We start from the raw sequence: 21,408 nt of genomic DNA, 5'->3' as shown, positions 1-21,408 counted from the left end.
GAAAAGCTTTTTTTGGAGGAAAAATGCTGGTCAGCTCTGAAGATGACCCTCATGCAGAAGTGGGTCAGCTCTTTTAGGGGGCACAAAAGTTAGCAACTAAACATTCACAGACTGTCAAGTCTGTCTTCCATATTCTTGATATCTAAAGCACATGGATTCCTCTTTAATCAGCAACAGAGAATATTGGCACTTCGGGCACTCAACAGACAATTCAACCATGAATTGACTATGATCCAGCACTTGCCAAGGGCTCACTTGAGACATCTGATACTTCAGAGAGGCAGCCTAACGGACATGTTAACTCTCCATTCCTCTAGCTTCTCTAAGGTAAGCTCTTATTCATATATTAAATCAGATCATCAGAAAACAACATGCCTGGATCATATCATTTCAGGTCCCTAAAGAAATCTTTTCACAGAAGTTAAGATTTAAATGCTACAGCCTCTGTTTTTTATAGTAGGTTGACATAATAAGCAATCATTTGAAAAAAAAAATTTCTTTCATGTATCTGTAGTAATTGAAGATATTCTTCCTTATTATGTTACCCAATATCTGAACCTGATAAACATTTTCTAAGGATTGATTCCTGGGAAAAAGTTTCTCTCTTCTATGGACAATAACCTTGGAGTCAGGAGACCTGGGTTCAAATTCTGATTCTTTTGTTTACTACATCAACTTCTTTCATCTGTAAAATGAGGGGACAGGACTGGATAATCTTTAGATTCTTCCTAACTAAACCTATGATTTTACAATCCTATGATGAATGAATAGGCTTTCTTTTCATAGACAATAACACATATATGTATATATATATATATATAGAGAGAGAGATATAAAAAACAACACATTTCTCTTTTAGCTTTATCTTTTGAAAAGTTCAGAGCTAAACAGCTTTCAATGTTAAGTTGATTTGCAGTAATGAATTTATCCTACATACACCTGTCAACATTTATTTTTTTTGCTTCCTTTAACTGTTTTTAAAATTTTCATTTTAATACTTAATTGTCCTGATATATATATATTTTAAACTTTAAGTAACCTTAAATTCTTTATAGAACTAGCTAAGGCATAAATCCTATATGAGTTATTTAGTCCAATTTATTGTACAGGTAGATAATTGTTCAAGACAGGCATAAAATACGGTCTACTATATCTTTAAAATGAGAAAACCTTTATTATATCTAAATTTTCAGACTATCTACCTTGTTGGACATCCCTTCAAAATTCAATGTGAGCTCAGCAACAAATTGTAGGAATGGGCTTTCCAAAAATCTTACCTTACATGAGAAATAAGCACTTTTCAAGTTACTTTTCCCGTGTCTTATGATTTTTAACACTTATTATACTATGTTTCATACTTGTCTATCAAATCCTTTCCTCTGAACAGGACTCAACTGAGACTATTATGGTATATTCTTTTTTTCCCAATTGAACAAAAGGTCAACTTAATGTTGTAGGCTATTTCTAAGGCAAGTACCAGTCTAGTACCATTCTTTTTTATACATGATCTCTACTTTCCTCAGAGAGTATATATGTAGCCAAAATATCCAGTAAATCAAACAGCTTATGTAACTATGCTCCTAAGAAGCAGATCCTAACCACACCGTGGGCTAAGCTTGTAAAGCTGAGTGCATCAATTTACAAGTCTCTTCTATGAATGGCAGAGTACTGTTAAGCCATCCTACTACCTTCTCTCCTGAAGCATTTTCAAGTAGGAACTGAACTAGAAAAGCTTTCTAACTAAGAATCTCTAGTAGGCATACAGTCAGAGCTCAAATTGAAAAGTGTGAATACATGAAATAGTAAATAGTAAAGAAAATATTGGTCTTGAAGCTTACTTTTGTAGTTTGATAGATTTTACTTGTATTCTTTCAAAGTGAAGAGAAAGAATAGCATTTTTCTAGCTTATTATTATTATGGAAGCTTAGGAGGAAGAGGAACAAACTAGGCAATCACAAACTTAACAGAAATTGTACTTATTTTTACATATCAAAAACATATCAAGGATGAACGATTCTATAAATGGTAAGTAATGCAAAGAGTTATAACAGTAGACAATTTAGCTTACATAGGTTCTATTTTAAAGGGGAACTGACAGAATTTGTAGTCTAAAAATAGAAAAGAAGAAGCAGATTTAGCTTTAGTGAAATAACTACTATGGAAGGAAACATGGGATTTCATTTGAAGAGGGAGAAGGTAATCGATTTTTGAACATATAAAGGAGAAAGATGTAAATTACCTTCTTGAGAGTTTGGAGGAAATGAAGAAATAGCTATTACTTAGCAGATAAGAATTTGAACCCCATCTATCTAGAGTTAAGAACCCTGAGTTGAAAGTAGAGTAATGTGAAAGGATTCCTAATGCTTAATGCCAAAGTTGTCCAGAAGGCAGGACATGTGAATTGAAGAAGTAGGGCATTTGGGGCCTTTAGGGAAAGGGTAAATTGCTTTTGATGCAGCATGTGTATATTCCTAGGGGAAGTCCTACCACATTTTTTATTTTAAACTGCAATGTGTTACTGCATATTTATACCCTTTTCAATGTATTTATTATAGCTTTATAAAGCCCATTTTCATGACGTTCATTGTTTGTCTCTCTTAAGGGATATATGTGGGTTTTCCCAAGATCATATCAAATGAGAAAGATATGGAAAATAATCCTATTTGCAATGAAGTCAATGCTATTCTCTAGCAAATAAAATCAACAATTAAAAACTGCTAGAAACATATGAGGAAGGCTGTATATATTCAGCTATAATTTGTGATCAATTTCTTTTTAAGAAGTACATTTTAGTCCATCACAGTACACAGATATATACAGCCTTCTTATTAATGCACATCTCCCTTTAAAAAATCCATTCTTTTGGCTAGTATTTGTGATTTTACACATTTAGTAAAACAAGGATCAAGTAGTATTTCAAATTTAATATTCACATTTTCTTCTGAATAGTATGTGATTATGCTTATGTATATAGCATGCATATAATATCTATCTCTAAAGACATGTATTGTTGCAACTTAGTGAGGAGTTGATATGTAATTATTAGATGAATCAATGCTTATAGACTTATATAACACTAAATGAATTAATGCACAAAGTATGAGACAAATGAACTTTTATTGCACAAGGAGGTAAATATGATCTCATAAGTATCACTGAGATTCATAATAGAAGCATGTCAGCTAATGAGTCGATTTCATTTGAAAGAAACATTTAATACAAAGAAAGTGGGGTATGAAGTATCTTTCTTTATAAAAAAATGTATACAAAGCTCCATGAGCCAGGGAGTGATAAGTATGGTGAAGAATTCTGGGATTAGAACAAAAAGAGAAAAAAAGCAGGAATGCATGACAAATCTATATTTCATAAAGTTTGGGAAAAAATGGTATGATCTAATGGCAGCAGGCTTTAAAAATTAGTTCACAATGGATTAGAGATGCTAAAAAGTAAAATTCTCCTTATATTATTGTGAACCATCAGAATGAGGAAGGAAAGGGGAAACATCTAAAAAACTACAAGGCACTTCAGATGAACTCAAATGTAGCAGATTTATATAAAAGAAAAGGAGGAACAGAACACAAAAAGACAAATATGAAATAGTGACATTGGCTTTACCAATAATATTGTATTGATTTGAAAATAGAATTTAGTTACAGTGGTTCTTAACCCAGGGATAATTAACTTGGTTGTAAATATATATATATATATATATTGATAAATGTTTTGGTATAGTTGATTTCTTTTGTAATATTATATATTTTACTTTATGCATTTAAAACACTGTTCTGGAGAGAGTCTATGGCTTTCCCCAGACTGTCAATGGCACAAACAAGGTTAAGAACCACTGGTCTATTGTGAGTATTGATAATATAAGAAAATGAAGGCAAATATAAAATTAGCTCAAAGCTAAATATAAAGATAAAAGTGATTTCTCACTTATGTTTGGAAGGAAGAACAAGGAATGAATGGATCTCTGGTATGAGAATATGGAATACTATTTACTGAAGGTAGAAAGGAGGATTATTTAATTGCTAATTTGCTTCAGTTTTTTTTTTTTGAGGTACCATCTCATATTTATTGCATGGATCAACATGGCAGAAAAGGAAAATGACAAATGCTGGAGGAGATGTGGAAAAATATAGACACTAACACTTTGTTGATGCAGTTGTGAATTGGTCCAACCATTCTGGAGAACAATTTGGAATTGTCTCCAAAAGTCTATATTACTGTACATACGTTTAACCTAGAAATACTGCTACTAGGTTCATATCCCAAAGAGATCAAAGAAAAAGGAAAAGTATCCATCTATATGGCCAAAAATATTTATAATGGCTCTTTTTGTGGTGGCAAAGCATTGAAATCAAGGTTTCCCATCAACTGGAGAATGGCTGAATAAGTTGTAATGTATAATTGTGTTCGGATACAATTGAGTTTCAAGAAATAATGAAGTGGATGTTTTCAGAAAAAGCTGGAAGGCCTATAAGAACTGATACAGAGTGAAATGAGCAGAACGAGGAGGTCATTGTACCCACCAGCATAAACAATGATCATCTGTGAAAGATTTAGCTACTCTGATAAATGTAATTATCTAAGACAATTCCAAAGAAATCATAAAAAGGTTATACATGTCCAGAGAGAGAACTACTTAACTACAAACTGAAGTGTATGTGTGTGCACTACACACACACACACACACACACACACAAATACATACATAACTTTGTTTTGCAACATGACTAATATGTAAATATGTTTAACATGATTTCACATGTATACTTGATGCATATTGCTTGCCTTCTCAACTGACAAGGGAAGCTCTTCAGGATGGGACAGAACTTAGAACTCAAAATTTAAGCAAAAATGATTAAATAAATAATTTTTACAACTTTTCATATTCTTCTGATGATAACCTCCTATCTTTCCATCTCTTCTTATGTCTCATTTCTCCCCAAACTAATCTCTGCCCTGAATGAGATCTCTATTCACTTTACCCCTTAGTATTTTCTCAGGCTCTTCTGTTTATAACTCACCAATCTGGCCGCTTTACACTATCTTCTGCTCTGGAATTTCTTAGGCACGAGCCCTATCAATACTACTTTTTCTTTTGTCAAAACTTAGGGCTAAATTAATTCTATCACCTGCCTCCTCTACTCCTACTCATAGGCTGCTGAACAGAGCTAGAGGAAGCCATACAACTGTCCTAACTGGGTTTGGTTTTTTTTTGTCTTTTTAAAAATTTATTTAAATTGTTTGTTTCCTTTTAGTTTACAGGATTCAATTCCACAATTCCTTGAGTTTCATATTTTGTCCCCCCCCTTCCCCTCCCCCCCATGGCAGCATATAGTCAAGTATAGTGTCTATAAATACTTTCACATTATACATTAGTCAGTTTAAAAGGATGGATAGTACCAGATGGAATGAAAAATGGTAAAGAGGACGTAAAACCAAATACCAGAAGGAAAAAGATCAGGTATTTTGCTTCCACCTGGATATAAACTTAGTTCTTTTTAGTTCTGTTTCTGGATGCACATATTTCTCTCCATCATGAGTCTTTTGGGATTGACTTATATCACTGCACTGCTGAGAAGAGTCCAGTCTATCAAAGTTGGTCATCACAATACGTTGTGTCTGTAATTGTGTACAAATTTCTCCTGGTTCTACTCTTCTCACTCAGCATCAGTTTGTATAAGCCTCTCCAGGTAAATATGAAGACCGTCTGCTCCTCATTTCTTATAGCACAATAGTATTGCATAACATGCATATACCACAACTTGTTCAGCCATTCCCCAATTGATGGGCACCCCCTTAATTTCCAATTCTTTGCTACCACAAAAAGAGCTGCTAAAAACATTTTTGTACATATGGGTCTTTCTCCCATTTCTATGATCTCTTTGGGATATAACCCAAGGAGTGGTATTGCTGGATCAAAGGGTATGAAAGTATTTATAGCCCTTTGGGCATTATTCCAGATTGCTCTCCAGAAAGGCTGGATCAGTTCACAACTCCACCAGCAATGCATCAGTGTTCCAATTTGCCCACATCCTCTCCAGCATTTGTCATTTTCCTCTTTTGTCATCTTAGCCAATCTGACTGGTGAGATGTGGTATCTCAGAGTTGTTTTGATTTGTATTTCTCTAATCAATAGTGAATTAGAGCATTTCTTCATGTGCTTATAGATATCTTTAATTTCTTTCTCTGAAAACTTCCTGTTCATATCCTTTGACCATTTATCAATTGGGGAATGACTTGCACTCTTATAAATTTGACCCAATTCTCTGTATATTTTAGAAATGAGTCCTTTGTCAGAGACATAGTTTGTAAAGATTCTTTCCCAATTTCCCACCTCCCTCTTAATCTTGGTTACATCGGCTTTGCTTGTACAGAAGCTTTTCAATTTCATGTAGCTAAAATTATCCATTTTACATTTTGCAATGTTCTCTAATTCTTGTTTAGTCATAAAGTCTTTCCCTCTCCACAAGTCTGATAGGTAAACTATTCCTTGTTTTCTGAGACTGCTTACAGTATCAACCTTTATACCTAGATCATGCACCCATTTAGACTTGATTTTGGTATATGGTGTTAGATAATGGTCTATGCCCAGTTTCTGCCATACTCTATTCCAGTTTTCCCAGGAGTTTTGGTCAAATAGTGAGTTCTTATCCCCAAAACCAGGGTTTGGGGGTTTATCAAACAATAGACTACTATAGTCATTGACTTCTGAATCTTGTGTGCCTAATCTATTCCACTGATCCACTCCTCTATTCCTCAGCCAGTACCAAGTAGTTTTGATGACTGCTGCTTTATAATACAGATTGAAATCTGGTATAGCTAGTCTACCTTCCCTAGCATTTCTTTTCATTAATTCCTTTGATATTCTGGACCGTTTATTCTTCCAAATGAATTTTGTTACTATTTTTTTCTAGCTCTATATAGTAGTTTTTTGGTAAATTAGTTGGTATAGCACTAAATATATAATTTAATTTAGGTAAAATTGTCATTTTTATTGTATTAACTCATCCCAGCCACGAGCAATTTATATTTTTCCAATTAGTTAGATCTGACTTTATTTGTGTGAAAAGTGTTTTGTAGTTATGGTCATATAGGTCCTGGGTTTGTTTTGGCAGGTAGATTCCCCAAAATTTTATAATGCCTACAGTAACTTTAAATAGGATTTCTCTTTCTATCTCTTGCTGTTGAATTTCATTGGAAATATATAGGAATGCCGAGGATTTATGTGGGTTTATTTTATATCCTGCAACTTTTCCAAATTTATTTGTTGTCTCAAGTAGTTTTTTACTTGATTCTCTAGGATTCTCTAAGTATATCATCATATCATCTGCATAGAGTGATAGCTTGGTCTCTTCTTTGCCTAATTTGATTCCTTTGATTTCTTTTTCTTCTCTAATTGCTACTGCTAACATTTCTAATGCCAGACTGAATAAGAGGGGTGATAGTGGACAGCCTTGTTTCACCCCTGATCTTATGAGAAATGCTTCTAGATTCTCCCCATTACATATAATACTTGCTGATGGCTTTAAATAGATGCTACCTATTATTTTAAGGAAGACTCCATTTATTCCTATACTTTCTAATGTTTTTAATAGGAATGGATGTTGTATTTTGTCAAAAGCCTTCTCTTCATCTATTGAGATGATCATGTGGTTTCTGCTAGTTTTATTGTTGATATGATCAATTATACTGATGGTTTTCCTAATATTAAACCATCCTTGCATTCCTGGAATAAATCCTACCTGATCAAAGTGTATTATTCTTGAGATAAGTTTCTGTAGTCTTTTTTGCTAGTATTTTATTTAGAATTTTTGCATCTATATTCATGAGGGAGATTGGTCTATAATTTTCTTTCTCTGTTTTATCTCTTCCTGATTTATGTATCAGTACCATATTTGTGTCATAAAAAGAATTTGGTAGGACTCCTTCTTCACTAATTTTCCCAAATAGTTTGTAGAGTATTGGAATCAATTGTTCTTTAAATGTTTGATAGAATTCACTAGTGAATCCATCTGGCCCTGGAGATTGTTCCTAGGGAGTTGACTGATGGCTTGTTCAATTTCTTTTTCTGAGATGGGATTATTTAAGTAATTTACTTCCTCTTCAGTTAATCTGGGCAACTTGTATGTTTGTAAATATTCATCCATTTCCCTAAGATTGTCAAATTTATGTGCATACAATTGGGAAAAATAATTCATAATTATTGTTTTGATTTCCTCTTCATTGGAGGTAGATTCCCCCTTTTCATTTTTGATACTCATAATTTGGTTTTCTTCTTTCTTTTTTTTATCATATTGACTAAGTGTCTATCAATTTTGTTGGTTTTTCATAAAACTAGCTCTTACTTTTATTTATTAATTCAATAATTTTCTTAATTTCAATTTTATTAATATCTCCTTTGGTTTTTAATATTTCTAATTTAGTATTTAATTGAGGATTTTGAATTTGTTCTTTTTCTAGGTATTTTGATTACATGCCCAATTCGTTGAGCTCCCTTTCATCTAATTTAATCATGTATGCACTCAGGGATATAAAACTTCCCCTAAGAACTGACTTTAATGTATCTCAGTTATTTTGGCATGTTGTCTGATTATTATCATTCTCTTGAATGAAATTACTGATTGTTTCTATAATTTCTTGTTTGATCCACTCATTCTTTAGGATTAAATTGTTTAATTTTTACTTAGTTTTTAGTCTGTCTTTCCCTGGCCCTTTATTGCATATAATTTTTATTGCATCATGATCTGAGAAGGATGCATTTAATATTTCTGCCTTACTGCATAGAATTGTAAGGTTTTTATGCCCTAGGACATGGTCAATTTTTGAGTATGTGCCATGAACAACTGAGAAGAAAGTATATTCCTTTTTATCTCCATTTAGTTTTCTCCAGAGATCTATCATACCTATCCCTCTAAAATCCTGTTCACCTCCTTAACTTCTTTCTTGTTTATTTTGAGGTTGGATTTATCAAGTCCAGAGAGGGGGAGATTAAGGTCTCCCACTAGTATAGTTTTGCTATCTATTTCTTCCTCTAATTCCTTGACCTTCTCCTCTAGGAATTTGGATGCTACACCACTTGGTGCATATATGTTAAGTAATGATATTGCTTAATTCTCAATGGTGCCTTTTAACAGGATATAGTTTCCTTCCTTATCTCTTTTAATTAGGTCAGCTTTTGCTTTTGCTTTATCCGAGATAAGGATTGCTACCCCTGCTTTTTTTACTTTAGCTGAGGCTTGATATATTTTACTCCAACCTTTTACATTTATCTTGTGTGTATCCCTCTGTTTCAGATGTGTTTCTTGTAAACAGCATATTGTAGGATTACCAGTTTGCTCTTATCAAATAGCAGGGTGTGTGTGTGTTCTCCTTGTTTACCTTTCTAAGTCACTGTTGCATCTTGTAATTGGAGGTTGAATTTTCCATTGAGTTCTGGCTTTTTTATCAAGAAGGTCTGGATCTCTGTTATATCATTGAATGACTATCTCTTTGCCTGGAAGAATATGCTCAGTCTCACTGGGTTGTAACCCGACCTCTTTTGCCTTCCAGAAAATTGTATTCCACTGCCTCCGATCTTTCAGTGTAGAGGCTGCCAAATCCTGTGCAATCCTCACTGTGGACCCTCGATATTTGAATTGTTTCTTTCTGGCCACTTGAAGTATTTTCTCTTTTATCTGGTAGTTCTGGGGTTTGGCCACAACATTTCGAGGACTTTTCAGTTTGGGATGTCTTTCAGCAGGTGTCCGGTGGATTCTCTCGATTTCTATTTTACCCTCAGGTTCTAGTATCTCAGGGCAGTTTTCCTTAATGAGCTGTTGGAGAATGTTGTCCAGGCTCATTTTTTTCATCATAGTTTTCTGGTAGGCCTATGATTCTCAGATTATCTCTCCTGGATCTGTTTTCCAGGTCAGTTATTTTTTCTTTGAGGTATTTTACCTCTTTTTCTAATTTTTCATTCTTGTTGTTTTGCTTAACTAATTCTTGGTTCCTCATAGAGTTATTTGTTTCCATTTGGTTAATTCTAGTTTTTAGCAAATCATTTTCCTTGGTTAATTTTTGGAGCTCCTTTTCCATATCATACACTTTTCTTTTTAGAGAGATGTTTTCCTCATTATAATGTTTTTCTAATTCTGCTATCTTGGCTTTGAGAGAATTATTCATTTTGTCTTCTATCTCTCTCATTTTGTTTTCAAAGTTCCTTTTGATCTCATCTAGGACAGCCTTCTGTGCTTGGGACCCATTCCCTGTTGAAGTTTCAGCTGTGGGTGTGGAGTCCACATTGTCTCCCTCTGACGTTGGTTCCTCCCTCTGAGGATAGTAGGACTCCAGAGTCTTTGTCTTTGTAGTCTGCTTTGTACCCATTTTGAGGCAGGGTCCTAGCCACACCCTTCCTCTAGGATCCCAAGCCTTTACTGTAGAGGGTTTTGCCCTGGGGCAAGAGTTACTATGTTTTCAGGGTCAGAGGGGGGATTTGGAGCAAGTGAGGTTCACTCTGTCATCCTGGACTTTGGAGGTCCTGAATGGGGCTTTTTTTTTTTTAATTTCTTGGCTATGAAGTGATAGCCCCAGGAGTGTTTGTTGTCCAGGACAGGGGCCCCTGTATTTGCTTCTTACCTTGCTCTTTCCAGTCCCAGCCCTTTGGTGATAGGCCTGGTAGTCGACCTTGTGGTTGGTGGGAAGACTTGCCCTCGGAGATGATCAGGCGCCTTCCGGGCCTGCCTCTGTGTCTGCCAGCCACACCAAGCCTTCCTGGCCTGCCTCTACATCTCTTGCTTCAGTTTTTTGCCACTAAAGAGGTTGGTCTTTAAACTGAAAGGATAGAATAAACAATACAGAGATAATCATAGCCCAAGATAGGTAAGGCAAATTTTGATAATACTAACACATTTATTTGGTTCTTTGAAGTTTTCAAAATTCTTTCCTTTCAGTAATTCTGTGAGCTAGCTAGTATAAGTATTAATATCCTCATTTTACAGATGAGAAAATTGAGGTCTTAGGGAAGTTAAATGACTTTGACAAGGTCATACAACTAGTAAACATCAGATCAGATGTTTCAAACCTGGCTGTTTCCTGACTCCAAATTCATTGCTCTTTCTATTATAGGACATTGACTTTGATAGAACTTCAGATCATTTTTGTGAAATGCACAGTGCCCAATACATATAAATGCTTATTCTGTTCCTCTCTTTCCCTCCCCAAAGAGTATTAGAAAATTTCTCAATGTTCACCTCAAGAGAAGTTGTCTGTGAATTGCCATGTCCTTGGTCCTATCATTTTCAAGTTTTGTATCAATGACAAATTGGAATGCCTAAAAGGTTGTTTTATTGTATTTTAATGGATTCAAAACTAGAAAGAATAAGTACTATTGAAGATGACAGAATCAAGACTCAAAATGCTTAATAGATCTGATTACTGGTTGAAAACTAACCACATGAAATTTTTTAAGATTAAATGTAAATTGTTATACTGAGGTTCTAAAAAGCAAGTATATAATTAGGGGATGGGGAGACCTATCTTAGCAGTAGTTTAGTATGACCTACAACTTTATTTCTCTAGAGACTATGGTGTTCTGTGCTTCATAACCATATTGTACCACTGGAACAACATAGATAATAAAAGATGGGATTGTTTCAAGATAGGGTCATTGTGTCAAAATTTCATGTTTGACTATGTTGTACAGCAGCTGATACAAATGAACTCAAGTTTGTGTCTGACCAGCAAGAGGTGTATTTCTTGGCATAGGTCACTATCAAGATCAATGGAATCACATCAGTTCAATTAAATAAACATTTATTAAGGATCTACCTTTTGCAGAAGAAGCACAGTGGCAGTTAATAGATAAATAACCCCAACCTTTTTGGAATTTCTAATAATTAATAGTTGTTGAAAATATGGTGAGATAGGATTTAAAGTGGAAAGATATTAACCCTTTCTTAATTATACCTAAAAGAATGCAGAGTGATATGAACATTTTCTGATGCAAGAATTTGGAATGGTTTTATTTGACATTCTGTATGAAGTCTGTGAGAATAGTTGGTCAGAGTACATTCAAAACTCAATTCAATTTTCTGAGTACTATGGAGAATATCACAAACTGTTAGTCGCCTCTTAATATACATCATCTTCTCCTCTCCCCCTTTTCCCTGCCCATTATATCTACAAGAGAGGTCTTCAAACTTCCTCCCTTTATTGCAACTTCACAGTCATGTTTCCTTCCTTCTTACTCTTGTTTTCTTTTCCTCAGATAGTTTTCTGGTCAGACATACTTTCTTATACTATGAAAGTAGGGTTCAACTCTTTAAAAAAATGCAGTTTCTTCCCATCATGCCTGTCTATAAGCTTCAGTTTTGCTGTGACCAAGTTGTTTCCAAATAGTCAGCATATACTACTTACCTATTATCTTTATTTGACATTTTTCTCATAGAAAGCTTTCTCTTCTATACTGCTTATCAGCGGCCAGCATCTTAATACTAGCACAGTATTAAACCACACTGTATGCTTTAAATTTTGTTAGTCTATCCTAATAAAATAGAATATAGGAATCATCTAGTCTTTCATTTTTTTTTTTACAAATGTGGAAACTTAGACCCAGAGAAATACAATGTCTTCCCAGGTCATGCAGGTTCTAAGTAGCAGAATTTAGGGTTAATTGCAAATCCTCTGATTCCAAATTTAAAGCTGTTCCCTTTATACTTGTATAAATAGGATTATCTTTAAAATATCCATATATATGTCTATATGCACATGTATGTATATATAATATATTTTAAATTTGAAATGTCCAAGATCAAAGAAAAGTAGATGTTGCATGTTAAATTTGGTTAATTCAATATATTAACCAAAGGATATTAGGATTTTCAGTTAGCTAGAGAACAGCAGCTGCTTCTAATTAATATTATTCAGAATAAACTGGTATCAATTTAGTGTGGTTTTCTTAGACTGTGCAAATAAATAAATAAATAAAATTGGGCACATGTTATCTTTGCATTCTGAATTTGAAAGTCTTAGTTTCTGTGCCAACAAGTCAAGGAGTGCTACCTTTTTTTTTTTTTCAAGATTCTGACTATACAGGCATGCTTGTTTCTTCAAATGTGTCAATTAAGCCCTTGTTACAGGATTTGGTCTAGTGCAAGATAGTGTGAAAGGTTTCATCAGTGACATTGTAAGATACACCAAGGAGACCTTTGACATGTTGCTGCCATCCCTGCTGATTTCTCTCCTTGTCTTTTTCAATAATGTTGAGATTTTGAGTTATTCTAAAAATGTCTGCAAGTGCACAGAAAATTTTAATTTCAAGAGAGTGGAAATAATTGTAATTTTCTTCAGTTTCTAGTACTTAGACATTTACCCTACCAAAAACAACCAGGGATTTATAGATGAGGAGGTGCAAATTACAAAAACCTAGGGGAATTTACTTACATGTGGCTACATTGCTAGCAGGTATAACTGAGTTTTGATACAAGGATCAGAAATTTCCCACCCTCTCATCTCATTGCACTCTAATACTTCCTTGTGCCATGGCTAGAGATCCACATTTCTCCTCCCATCCTACCTCTTCCCCATTGCCACCTACACCCCAGAAGACCAATGAAGAACATTGTAAGACACATCAAAGAGATACTTGTCATATTGCTATCTCTGCTGGAAGGTCCTATTATGGTAGAAAAGTTTTGAATTACTAACCCAACCACAGACTCAATGTCTGTTGTACTAAGGACCAGTCTAGTTGAATTCAGAGGGGGTCTTCCTTAAAAGGTTAGCAATCAAGTAATGAATTCATTTGGATATAGCAAATCCTAAGCATTCTATAGTAAGGAATGTAAGGGCTGAAATTTAAATCAGCAGAATATCCACAGAAATGAAATCATTGATATTCTAAAGCTCTGAGAAGGGCTCATTCATTTTATGATACTTTTCTCTACTGCAATGAAGATAAAATTTCATGCTATTTATATAAGGACAACGTTTGTTAGAATGAGAATTGCCCAGATATGAATGGGCTTTTTCAAGAGGAAGTGAATTTCCTGCTAGTAGAGATCTTTAATAAAGTATGAAGGACGACTGGATATGTTACAGAAAGAATTTAGTGCTTTAAAGGATGTCTTGCACCATGACTTCTGAGGTCCATTTCAATTCCATGATTCTACTAAAATTCATTGGCAAACACCTAAAGACAGTTTTTTCAAGGTAACTTTAAAAAGTTACCACTTTCACTAAAGATTTTCTACTAGTGTTACCTGACAAGTACTCTAACTGAATGTGTTGGTCATTTAGGAATTGGAATAGCCATTGGAATGGCCTTGAAGAGTATAAACATGTCCTCAAATTCTAGAACATTTATTTACAGTGAGGCTGTTGAACACAGAAGCTTAAGCAACATTACTTATAGTTGTCTCATCAGTAGACCCCTAGAAGATATATTAGTTGAGTTTTTAAAAACATTTCTAGCCTCATCCTGTTATTCCACTATGAATCCTGCATCTAAAAAATCATATCTGGCACAGAAATTGAAATGAAAAACTGTCCAAAATAGGTAAATGCACAGGAACAAAGTCTTTATTTAGCCAATATACATGTTATTCTGCCAGGCCTTTTCAGTTCCCTGGCTGAAGTTCAATTTAGTTTGAATTAGCTCAAACTGACATTTTTGTCCTGGTTATAATATCCTGTATTTATCATAATTTTCTCTCTCTGAACAAAGAAAAATACTATTTAAAAAAATCTCAGAATTTCCAAGGCATTATTTCCAAACCAATAATGGCTGTTGAATGTCTTATTATTACAGGCAAGAGACAAATGACTAGCACTAGAAAAGGAAAAGGTCTTTCAGAAAATGATATGAGATCAGCTTAGCCAGAGGCCCCCCATAAGCAAGAATCGATCAGTCAGATTGAGTTTCATTTTGAATGTCCCTGTGTTATCCATCACATGTCATGTTCTGCCTTTTTGTGTGTGTTGTACCAGATATACATAATATAATATACACACCTCCTTGTGTATATTCTACACACATATGTATAAAGATAGTGGTTTTGCAGTTCAATCTATGCTTTAAGGATCATAAGAGAAATGTGTAGTGCAAAGAACATTGGTCATGGAACCAATAAAAACCCAAAACAAATGAAGCTGAATCCAAACCTCAATGCATCCTATCTGTGTGATTATGGTTAAGTCACTGAACATTTCTGAGCCTCAGTTTCTTTTACAAGTAAAATGGGTTAATAGCATTTACATTGACTACATTGTAGGATTGCTGTTAAAAATATATTCATAGATCTTAATAGCATATAAAAGTGAGCTTTGTAATCTGTGCAGTAGAAAAAAGTGTTGAATTCAGAATTTGAAAATCTGGGTTTAATCCCCAACTCTACCATTCCTACCTTTGGGCAATTCTCTCAAACTTTAGACCTCAATTTCCTCATCTCTAAAATGAGAGACTAAGTGATTTTGAACTTCTCTTCTCTCTCTAAAATCATGTCCTTTTAATTTTAAAAAGGAATCTATTCCATTTCTTGTGTAAGGGAATAATGTCTTGGCAAATTTTCTATGCTTACTTATAGAATTAGTGAAATATGTAGTCAACAGTAATTTCTCTAATTAAAATACAGTTAAAAGATTAAAAAGGCTATTTTATTTCTAGGTCCAGTTTTGTAAGAATAAGTGTGGTACAGAAAAATTTTATTTTTCAATAAAACATTCATGCATGCATATAAATAAAAGCCTAACTTGAAAGTCTGTACCTAATATTTTGAAGAAATTTCTCATTCTTCAGATATTATCAAATTCAGAATATTTAATAACAATTAAAATGCACCTTACTTCAAATCAATAAATGTTAGCAATGTAAGAAAAAGAACATCCATTACAAAGCAGAATAGCTTTTTAGAATTCAATAACGATTGAGAAGTCTTCAAATTTCTCAGTTCAAATGATCATAATTAGATTTTGTAATTGCCTAGAAACCATGTCAATAAGTGTCCAATTGACATAATTAACATTATTTTTTAAATAAAGATTTAGAATTCAATTCCATATCAATTAGAAATCCAAATCTTTGTACTATAGCTGTGTACAAATTTACATTTGGTAGCAAAGTGGTGAAGTGACTAGAGTGCTGAATTTGAAGTCTCAAAGATCTGTGTGAAAAATTATTTCCCTAAGATTTACTAAATATATGATCCTGGGTAAGATATACTTAGCTTTTCTCAGCCTCAGTTTCCTTATTTTCAAAATGGGGATAATAAGTGTCTTTCAGCACAGCTACATGGCACTAGTGAATAGAGCAGCAGGTCTGAACACAGGAGGACCTGAATTTAAATCTGTCCTCAGGCACTTGCCAACTGGTCCAGTCACTTAACTGAATTGCCTCCAAAAAATAGTATCTTTCCCTGGTTGTTTTTTCAGGGAGGGAGGTGGGGAGGTAAAGATCAAATGAGATAATATATGTAAAGTGATTTACTTTGCAAATCTTAATGTATTCTATAAATGTGAGCTACATAAATTTTATTTTTCTTTTATATTATAAGTATGCTTTTTCTGGGTCTGGTTTCTCCTACTCCCTGCCTCCTTTCCATTGTCTTGGGTCCAGAAATACTGATTTTCTTTTACCTTTTTAGCTAATTGAGTTACCACCCTTCTTTCTCCTCCTTTTGAAACCATCCGATGTCTTGAAAAAGTAGTCTGTATTGTATACTTCTGGTCCACCCACTCATTACTTGACACCTTGCATTTCTGTCTTCCATTGCTGTGACTCAACTGAAATGGATAATTAAAAGGTTATTTCCCAAAGTAGATCAGTGACTCCCTTATCACTGTCATAAGATCACAGGATTATAGATTTAAAGTTAGAAGAGATGCTAAAGTCATAAAGTCCAACATTTTCATTTTGCAGACAAGGAAACTGGGTCTGGATTTAATATCTGATGACCCTTTGTCACAAACTTTAAAGTACTATGTAAATATTTATTATGATCCTGATTAAGAATAATCTACTGGCATGATTAAACAGAAAAATATTTTATATCTATTCAATAAATTCTTTGGGTTTTATGTTTGATTTGGACAGATAATATAGTTTGGTTTTCTAATTTCTCTAATTCTAGAGAAATGATTCCTGTGAAATTATTATGAAACTTATTTGAGCTTCTTCTGCATGGAAGCCAGACTTGTTAAGTTCCTGATAAAGTCACTTAATTTGCACATCATTAAGAAATCCATGCACTATCAGGTTCAAAGGGAGAGCAAGGTAGTTTTGAATAAACTTTACATAAGTCAAGAAGTTCTATCACTCTGCTTTAATTTCACTAGTTTTTTGGGTCATGCTACATTTCAGTGAGGCTTGTGGCCTGTCTTAAAACAAAGCCTTGTCACCTTCCTGAAAAGTACATGAAAAAAGGAAGACAAATGAAGGTGAAAGCAACAGACAATGAAGAAGGATAAAATATACCAAGGTTAGAATGTCTTTTTAGTTTGTCATATAATTCCTCTTACTTTTTCTATCTTTCTCTCATTTATTTATTTTTGTTACCTTTAACATGAGTGCAAAGGGGGAAGGTGATAAGGTTTTAGCTGATTACATCCTAAAACACTTATCTTTTACCTTCCTTTATCCAAACTATTGCACCATGAAGACAATTTGTCTTTTTGAATATAGTTCTCAACCTAGCTTTTTAGCTAGATTTTAATTCTGATACTTTCCAATATTAAATGGATAAGTAGTGTGGTACAGTGGAAAGAAGATTAGATTTCAAGTCAGAGGACCTGGGATTAAATCCTGACTCAATATTTATTATATACAGACCTTAAGAAAGTCCTTTAACTTCCCTAGGCCTCAGTTTACTGATTTGTAAAATGATGAGATTGGACTAGATGTACTCTGAGGTCCCTTCCATCTTTAACCCTCTGTTTTTAAGGGTATGCCTATATATCTTCAACAGGAACAGCACCCAAAATTAAATGCTACCCTTATTCAGCAGTGCCTTTTCTTAGAGAAGTTCAGATATACATTTTTAATGCCAACAATTATAATAGTAATGGAATTTAAAGATCCCCCTGTATTGGCTTGGTTTTCCAGTTGAGTGTTAAGACCCAGAGCTTGTGAATCCCACTTGTGGGATGGACTTGTTGACCTAAAAAGAGAGGGCTGAACTGGGAGGGGCTGGTGCCATGGATTTGGAGAGGCACAAATGGAGGACGAGAGGCAGAAGAATTTTTGGAAGCAGCATCGTGGAGTCAGAGAGAGAGAGGATTGCTGAGGGCCAGTTCGAGTTGCCCAGGACTTTTGAGAGCTGCCACCCGGAGCTGCCAAGGACTGAGGAGACATGGCTGTGATGGCAGTACTTTGTCTGTTTTGATGTTGTTTTGCCAGATTCATCCACTGGTGAAGGACAGTGTTGTTGTTGCATAAGTCCTGGGACCTTGATGTTGGTTCCGGGGTCCTGAGACTGTTCTGCAGACAGAGAGTGAATTGCATCCACTGGTGAAGGACAGTGCTGTTGTTGTAGAGGTCCTGGAACCTTGCTGTTGGTTCAGAAGCCCTGAAGAAGGATTTTCTTGTTGTATGTTTACAGAGATCCTGGAAGAAGGTCTTGTTGATGCTTTCAGGGGTCCTAGGACTGTTCTGCAGATAGAGAATGAATTAATGATGACACTGGCAATGTATCTTGTGGCCTTGTTAAGCATTGTCTCCCCAGGAACAGAGATTGCTGAGAACTTGCCTCAGGTCAAGATGAAGAAAAGACCTCTCTTTGGGTATTAAATGCTGTGATGATATCTTAACTTTGTAACTCAGGGGTAGATGGCCTTTGTGCTCTCTACTGCCCCTTTTGAGAAAGTTCTTGGCATTAACTGATGATAATTGTAATTTAGTTGTGATCCAGGGGTGGGAAACATTTGACCTTTTTTTGTGCTCTGTGACTAAACAAATGAATGTACTGTACAGGGGTGGAGAAGTGCTTGGAAGTTATTGAATTACACTTTTGAATACAGTATTTTGATTTTCTCTGTTCTTAATTTGTCACTGAATAAAATGGAGAGTGGCTATGCTGGTATTATGAACCTTGGGAAGTTGCCTTTGCTTGGCATTACAACAGCATTGTCCTTCACCAGTGGACGCAATTCACTCTCTACAGAACAGTCTTGGGACCCCTGGACCAATATCAATGTTCCAGGACCTTTGCAACAACAGCACTGTGCTTCACTAGTGGACAAATCTCACAAAACAATATCAAAACAGACAAAGTACTGCCATCATAGCCATGTCTCCTCAGTCCTTGGCAGCTCTGGGTGGCAGCTCTCAAAAGTTCTGGGCCACTTGAACTGGCCCTCAGCAATCCTCTCTCTCTCTGACTCCACGATGCTGCTTCCAAAAATTCTTCTGCCTCTCGTCCTCTGCTTGTGCCTCTCTAAATCCATGGCACCAGCCCCTCCCAGTTCAGCCCTCTCTTTTCAGGTCAACAAGTCCATCCCACAAGTGAGATTCACAAGCTCTGGGTTTTAACACTCAACTGGAAAACCAAGCCAATACAGAGGGATTTTTAAATTCCATTACTATTTTAACAATAGACAGGATTCTTTTTTGAAGAATTTTAGCTATTTAATCTAACAGTTAAAAAATAAAACTCACATCAGTTTATAGGAATATAGGAACAACTGAATAGAAGACATATAAGCTAGCAAATTATCTGACTAAACCAGAGAAATGCAAAACAAAAATAATCATCAAATAATTGAAGACATGGTAGGTCTACACAATGCAACCCTGAGGATTTCCAATTATTCTGCCCACATATATCCTTATCTCAAATATATGCAAGTCTCTCTCAAGTCATGGTTAAAAATAAAACACTTCAGGGGCAAGATGAGAGACTAAGAGTAATTAACTACATTGTTACCTTTCAAACTATGCATATATCTTGGGAATTTATAATGGTAAGGTTTTAGATATTGGGTTCCAGGAATCTTGAGTGAGGTATTTTGTTGTCATTTTCTCTATTTTTATCATTGTGGATTTAGACCTTTGTTTTCATTAATGTAAATAGCTCCCAGCAAGGAGTCTCCTATTCATGGAGAACAGAATTTCCTTGGGCATCGAGAGGTTAAGTAAACTTGCCCATGGTCACATAGTATTCATTTTTATAGTTCTTATGATCTCTCCAGTTTGCTATAAAAATATGGATGAAATGAGATAAAGTTGCAGAAAAAATGGAACAGCCAAAACAATATGACTGAATTACTTATCAATAAATGATAAAATTTTCAATTACATTTTTCTTCACTGTGTATTCAAAAATTGCTTTCAATATTTGAAAACCTATTAGGTTCAAAAGTGCTTAAGCAAGGGGAAATAGCGTGTAGGTGCTTAGAAAGGAAATCCTGAATCAATCAGAATAGAGTACCATAAAATGTTAGTGTGAGTAAGGTCTTTAAAGATCACCTAGTTCAAACTTCAAATTATATAGATGAAGAAATTGAAGCAAGGAGATGTTCAATGACTTGCCTAAAGTCATGCAGTTGGTTTATAGCAAAGCCAAAACTTGAATCCTCTATCTCAAATACAATTTCAGTGCCTTTTAACTGTACCATATTTCTCTGAGACAGGTTGAAAGATCATCTTGATTAGCATGAGTCTTGGTATGGATTTTAATTTTTTGGATTTTCCTAAATCATTATCTTTTTAACTTTAACCTCATTTAGTGGAGAACTCATTGTGATTTTGTGGCCATAACTGTAAGCGAGAGGCAGCTATGGCACAGGGAATAGAGAGTTGGTCTTATAGACCAGAAGACCTGGGTTCGTGTCCTACCTCTCTACATACAGGCTTGTATGATCCTGGATGAAACACTTCATCTATCCATCCCCTAGGCAAGTCTTTAAAGCTGTAAGTTGTAGAGAAGTTGCTAACCTCTTTTGGTGAAGTAAGTTCTAAGCAATAATTCATCGTCTATTTTGATAAAATCAAGTAAAATAAACCAATGAATAAAAAACATCTATGTATGTGAATAAAAGTCACATCCTAAAAGAACATAGTATAGCTGCATGTGAATAAAGAAAAAGCACTTGGTGTTACTAGTGTATCTGTTTGAAGTTTGCCTAATGAATATAATTCCTGAGATAACAGATATACACCCCAGGAAGAACCTCATGGACCATCTAGTCCAAACCATTCAACTCTCTCCTTTTACCAATGGAAAAACTGAGACCTAAGAAGGTTAAATGACTTGTCCTAAGTCAAACAGGTAGTGTCAAAAGCAGAGTTTAAATTGTTTAAGCATTTAAAAGTCAGTGATTATATAATTGCTGTTTTCAATTATTTTGGCCTGAGAGAGTGCGCTAGGATCATAGACTGCCATCTTGGAAAAAACTGAGCCTGCATTAGCAGGACAATGTCAGACCCATCTT

Source organism: Petaurus breviceps, unplaced genomic scaffold (genome assembly GCF_028583685.1).
Source record: "Petaurus breviceps papuanus isolate PSGF00001 unplaced genomic scaffold, PetGlider_PUasm1.0 90730, whole genome shotgun sequence".
NCBI classification, from domain to species: Eukaryota; Metazoa; Chordata; class Mammalia; order Diprotodontia; family Petauridae; genus Petaurus; species Petaurus breviceps.
The sequence above is the reverse complement of the archived record's forward strand: the minus strand, read 5'-3'. Positions refer to the sequence as shown.